Source organism: Bufo bufo, chromosome 1 (assembly GCF_905171765.1).
Source record: "Bufo bufo chromosome 1, aBufBuf1.1, whole genome shotgun sequence".
In the NCBI taxonomy this organism is placed as follows: Eukaryota; Metazoa; Chordata; class Amphibia; order Anura; family Bufonidae; genus Bufo; species Bufo bufo.
The window spans coordinates 16,694,972-16,702,083 of record NC_053389.1 but is presented as its reverse complement, the minus strand read 5'-3'; positions in this window follow the sequence as shown (position 1 = coordinate 16,702,083).

Sequence of the window (7,112 nt, the reverse complement as noted above, 5' to 3'; positions counted from 1 at the left end):
TCCTACTCCTAGATCCAGATTGTTATTTTTTATTTTTCTGTATTTTATGTTATTTAACCACTTCAGCCCCCCTAGCTTAAACACCCTTAATGACCAGGCCACTTTTTACACTTCTGACCTACCCTACTTTCACCATTTATTGCTCGGTCATGCAACTTACCACCCAAATGAATTTGACCTCCTTTTCTCCTCACTAATAGAGCTTTCATTTGGTGGTATTTCATTGCTGCTGACATTTTAACTTTTTTTGTTATTAATCGAAATTTAACGATTTTTTTGCAAAAAAATGACATTTTTCACTTTCAGTTGTAAAATTTTGCAAAAAAAACGACATCCATATATAAATTTTTCTCTAAATTTATTATTCTACATGTCTTTGATAAAAAAAAAAATGTTTGGGTAAAAAAAAAAAAAAATGGTTTGGGTAAAAGTTATAGCGTTTACAAACTATGGTACAAAAATGTGAATTTCCGCTTTTTGAAGCAGCTCTGACTTTCTGAGCACCTGTCATGTTTCCTGAGGTTCTACAATGCCCAGACAGTAGAAAAACCCCACAAATGACCACATTTCGGAAAGTAGACATCCTAAGGTATTCGCTGATGGGCATAGTGAGTTCATAGAACTTTTTATTTTTTGTCACAAGTTAGCGGAAAATGATGATTTTTTTTTTTCTTACAAAGTCTCATATTCCACTAACTTGTGACAAAAAATAAAAACTTCTATGAACTCACTATGCGCATCAGCGAATACATTGGGGTGTCTTCTTTCCAAAATGGGGTCACTTGTGGGGTAGTTATACTGCCCTGGCATTCTAGGGGCCCTAATGTGTGGGAAGTAGTTTGAAATCAAAATCTGTAAAAAATGGCCAGTGAAATCCGAAAGGTGCTCTTTGGAATGTGGGCCCCTTTGCCCACCTAGGCTGCAAAAAATAAAAACTTCTATGAACTCACTATGCGCATCAGCGAATACCTTGGGGTGTCTTCTTTCCAAAATGGGGTCACTTGTGGGGTAGTTATACTGCCCTGGCATTTTAGGGGCCCAAATGCGTGCAAAGTAGTTTGAAATCAAAATCTGTAAAAAATGGCCGGTGAAATACGAAAGGTGCTCTTTGGAATATGGGCCCCTTTGCCCACCTAGGCTGCAAAAAAGTGTCACACATGTGGTATTGCCGTACTCAGGAGAAGTTGTGCAATGTTTTTTGGGGTGTCATTTTACATATACCCATGCTGGGTGAGATAAATATCTCGGTCAAATGCCAACTTTGTATAAAAAAATGGGAAAAGTTGTCTTTTGCCAAGATATTTCTCTCACCCAGCATGGGTATATGTAAAAAGACACCCCAAAACACATTGCCCAACTTCTCCTGAGTACGAGGATACCAGATGTGTGACACTTTTTTTGCAGCCTAGGTGGGCAAAGGGGCCCACATTCCAAAGAGCATCTTTCAGATTTCAACGGCCATTTTTTACAGATTTTGATTTCAAACCACTTCTCACGCATTCGGCCCCTAAAATGCCAGGGCAGTATAACTACCCCACAAGTGACCCCATTTTGGAAAGAAGACACCCCAAGGTATTTCGTGATGGGCATAGTGAGTTCATGGAAGTTTTTATTTTTTGTCACAAGTTAGTGGAATATGAGACTTTGTAAGAAAAAATAAATAAAAAATCATCATTTTCCGCTAACTTGTGACAAAAAATATAAAATTCTAGGAACTCGCCATGCCCCTCACGGAATACCTTGGGGTGTCTTATTTCCAAAATGGGGTCACTTGTGGGGTAGTTATACTGCCCTGGCATTCTAGGGGCCCTAATGTGTGGTAAGTAGGTAAATGACCTGTGAAATCCGAAAGGTGCTCTTTGGAATGTGGGCCCCTTTGCCCACCTAGGCTGCAAAAAAGTGTCACACATGTGGTATCGCCGTACTCAGGAGAAGTTGGGCAATGTGTTTTGGGATGTCTTTTTACATATACCCATGCTGGGTGAGATAAATATCTCGGCAAAAGACAACTTTTCCCATTTTTTATACAAAGTTGGCATTTGACCAAGATATTTATCTCACCCAGCATGGGTATATGTAAAATGACACCCCAAAACACATTGCCCAACTTCTCCTGAGTAAAGGCGATACCAGATGTCTGACACTTTTTTGCAGCCTAGATGCGCAAAGGGGCCCACATTCCTTTTATGAGGGCATTTTTAGGCATTTGGATCCCAGACTTCTTTTCACGCTTTAGGGCCCCTAAAAAGCCAGGGCATTATAAATACCCCACATGTGACCCCATTTTGGAAAGAAGACACCCCAAGGTATTCAATGAGGGGCATGGCGAGTTCATAGAATTTTTTTTTTTTTGGCGCAAGTTAGCGGAAATTTATTATTTATTTTTTTTCTCACAAAGTCTCCCTTTCCGCTAACTTGGGACAAAAATTAAAATCTTTCATGGACTCAATATGCCCCTCAGCGAATACCTTGGGGTGTCTTCTTTCCAAAATGGGGTCACATGTGGGGTATTTATACTGCCCTGGCATTCTAGGGGCCCTAATGTGTGGTAAGTAGGTAAATGACCTGTGAAATCCGAAAGGTGCTCTTTGGAATGTGGGCCCCTTTGCCCACCTAGGCTGCAAAAAAGTGTCACACATGTGGTATCGCCGTACTCAGGAGAAGTTGGACAATGTGTTTTGGGATGTCTTTTTACATATACCCATGCTGGGTGAGATAAATATCTCGGCAAATGACAACTTTTCCAATTTTTTATACAAAGTTGGCATTTGACCAAGATATTTATCTCACCCAGCATGGGTATATGTAAAATGACACCCCAAAACACATTGCCCAACTTCTCCTGAGTACGGCGATACCAGATGTCTGACACTTTTTTGCAGCCTAGATGCGCAAAGGGGCCCACATTCCTTTTATGAGGGCATTTTTAGACATTTGGATCCCAGACTTCTTTTCACGCTTTAGGGCCCCTAAAATGCCAGGGCATTATAAATACCCCACATGTGACCCCATTTTGGAAAGAAGACACCCCAAGGTATTCAATGAGGGGTATGGCGAGTTCATAGAATTTTTTTTTTTTTGGCGCAAGTTAGCGGAAATTTATTATTTATTTTTTTTCTCACAAAGTCTCCCTTTCCGCTAACTTGGGACAAAAATTAAAATCTTTCATGGACTCAATATGCCCCTCAGCGAATACCTTGGGGTGTCTACTTTCCAAAATGGGGTCACATGTGGGGTATTTATACTGCCCTGGCATTCTAGGGGCCCTAAAGCGTGAGAAGAAGTCTGGAATATAAATGTCTAAAAAATTTTACGCATTTGGATTCCGTGAGGGGTATGGTGAGTTCATGTGAGATTTTATTTTTTGACACAAGTTAGTGGAATATGAGACTTTGTAAGAAAAAAATAAATATTTCCGCTAACTTGGGCCAAAGAAATGTCTGAATGGAGCCTTACAGGGGGGTGATCAATGACAGGGGGGTGATCAGGGAGTCTATATGGGGTGATCAGGGAGTCTATATGGGGTGATCACCCCCCTGTCATTGATCACCCCTCTATAAGGCTCCATTCAGATGTCCGTATGTGTTTTGCGGATCCGATCCATGTATCCGTGGATCCGTAAAAAACATACGGACATCTGAATGCAGCCTTACAGGGGGGTGATCAATGACAGGGGGGTGATCAATGACAGGGGGGTGATCAGGGAGTCTATATGGGGTGATCACCCCCCTGTAAGGCTCCATTCAGACGTCTGTATGTGTTTTGCGGATCCGATCCATGTATCCGTGGATCCGTAAAAAACATACGGACATCTGAATGCAGCCTTACAGGGGGGTGATCAATGACATGGGGGTGATCAATGACAGGGGGGTGATCAGGGAGTCTATATGGGGTGATCACCCCCGTCATTGATCACCCCCTGTAAGGCTCCATTCAGACGTCCGTATGTGTTTTGCGGATCCGATCCATGTATCAGTGGATCCGTAAAAATCATACGGACGTCTGAATGGATCTTACAGGGGGGTGATCAATGACAGGGGGATGATCAATGACAGGGGGGTGATCAGGGAGTCTATATGGGGTGATCAGGGGTGATCAGGGGTGAATAAGGGGTTAATAAGTGACGGGGGGGGTGTAGTGTAGTGTGGTGTTTGGTGCTACTTATTACTGAGCTACCTGTGTCCTCTGGTGGTCGATCCAAACAAAAGGGACCACCAGAGGACCAGGTAGCAGGTATATTAGACGCTGTTATCAAAACAGCGTCTAATATACCTGTTAGGGGTTAAAAAATTCACATCTCCAGCCTGCCAGCGAACGATCGCCGCTGGCAGGCTGGAGATCCACTCGCTTACCTTCCGACCCTGTGAACGCGCGCGCCTGTGTGCGCGCGTTCACAGGAAATCTCGCGTCTCGCGAGATGACGCATATATGCGTGACTCTGCGCAGGGCTGCCGCCTCCGGAACGCGATCCTGCGTTAGGCGGTCCGGAGGCGGTTAAAGTCATTTCCCTATCCACATTTGTTTGCAGAACAGTTGTCATGCTCTTAAGCACATTTTGATGCCTTTTGCAGACCTCTAGCTCTTTGCAGGACTATTTTAGAACCATTTTAGTGTCCAAAAGTTCGGGTCCCCATTGATTTCAAAGGGATTCGGGTTCGGGATCAAGTTCGGGTCAAGTTCGGGTCCCGAACCTGCCGAACCCGAACATCCAGGTGTCCGCTCAACTCTATTCGTAACCCTTCCTGATATTATTCATATGTTCAGACACTCTTTTCTTCAAACTGCGTTTAGTTTGCCCTATATACTGTTTAGAGCATCCGCATTGGATTAAATAAATGACATCTGTAGAATTACAGGATAGATAATCTTTAATATCAATGCGGAATGAATTAATGTTGGATTGAACACTAGATGTTTTTTTCGGAAATTTTGTGGTCTTACATTTCTTGCAGATACCACATCTGTAGAAGCCCTTTAGTCCTAACCAGTGAGTGTTCTGTTGTGTTTTCATTTTAGTACATGTGGGCGCAACCTTTAGCCCTAAATAAGGTGCCTTCTTAGTGTAGGTTATTTTGGGGGTCAAACTCAAAAAAGGTCCTATCGTCTTATCAACAAGAAGATGGTGCCAATATCTTTTGATAATCCTTTCGACCTTCTTGTGCTGACTATTGAATTTTAATATTAGGCGTAGTTGCTCATCACGTTCAGTCTTAGTTGTTTTCGGTAGGAAAAATAATATTTCTATCCATTTTCTCCACCTTTTCTAAAGACCCATCTATTATTTCTGATGGGTATTGCTTAACAAGGAAGTGCTCTTTTAGTTTGTCAGCCTCAATCATGAAATGTTCTTGATTCGTACAATTTCTTTTTAGACGCCTAAACTGACTGGTTGGAATATTCACCAGCCAGTTAGGCAGATTGCAACTGGAAAACAGTATATAACTATTTTTCCAGGTCCTTTTTTGATAGGTCTTACATATTAATTTCGGACCCTGTTTTTGTACGGTAATATCTAAAAAGTCAATTGTCTCTCTATTATGATTAGAGGTGAATGTTAAATTCCTATTGTTGTTGTTAATTCTAGACAGGAAGTGGTGAAGTACATCCTCTTATCCATTCCATATAAAGATAATATAATCTATATATCTTCACCAGAGCACCAGGTTCGTCCCCAGCTCAGGGAGAAACCAAAAAACTAAAAAATACTAAATTTAAAAATACCCAATCAAAAAATACTCAATCAAAGAATACTCAAAAAGCCATAACAATAAAGAAAATACAATACAACAACGAACAGAGGATCGACCAACGGGAATAAGGACTAATATAGAAACAAATACACAGAAATATTCACAAGAAAACCACTATGAAATACCAATTAACAATAGATTTGAGATATTGAGTGATCCCCTTTTTTTAGACAGGACCCCTCCTCACCATCAAGCACGAAACACACAAACCAGCAGAAGAGATGCGATCCCCGACACACAATTACAATTTAAGACAGAGACACGAAAGAGAGATACACAGATACAACAGTCCACCACCCAGTTCACACAAAAAGAGTTACTACCAAGATCACCAACAAGAATGGAGACACACATAACCAAAGAAGAATTACCATCACCACAAATCACAATATATGCACCAATAACCAAAAAGATACGGCGAGGTCGACACAGTAAATCATTCAAGAAGACACAAAGCACGATTATACTAGAAGATTCAATAGTTAATCTTAGTAAATACACACTGACGGACACACAAAAAAAATCTATTAAATAAAGGATTAGAATTTACACCAACAGCACGTCTTGATAAATTCAATACATATATAAGCATCGAAAAATTCATTAGGAAGATCAGTCTAAAAAAGTATTATTTGAAAAACCCAATAGTAAAAGAGGATAACTACCTATATTCTAAATATACACATACAGATTTAAAACTTAAATTGAAAAAAAAAACACGTCAAGAAATTAGTGGTGAAATGGCAACCTTCAAAAAGGGAGTAGAATTGTTATCTACACTCCCAACAAAAGATATTTGCACAAGGCAATAAAGCGTCGAAATTTGTCTCCCAGAGAATTAAAAAAAGAAAACAGGATAATTACGTCCATAAACTAAAAGACGCCTCAGGCTCTTGGATATTCGATCCCACAAAAATTGCGGCTCAATTTAGAGACTTCTATGAGGCCTTATACAATATTGACCCCTCTCAAAAGCCCGGTAACACCACTCAAAAAAGTAACCCAGGTAACTCTTTCTTAAAGGATTTAACACTCCCAAACTTATCAGAAGAGGTCAAACTATCTCTCCAAGTCCCATTTACCAAGGAGGAGCTAGTTTAGGTCATAAGACAGTCCCCCAAAGGAAAAAGCCCAGGCCCAGATGGCCTTCCCACTCCCTACTATTTAACCTTCCTAGACACCTTGATCTCTCATCTACTTCCGATCTATAATGCGGCCCTATCAAACAATCCCCTCTCGGCAGATATGACCAAGGCCCATATAATCCTTATCCCGAAGGAAGGCAAAGTCCACACCCAATGCCCAAATTTCAGACCCATCTCCCTTCTTAACATTGACCTAAAATTTCTAGCCAAAATGTTA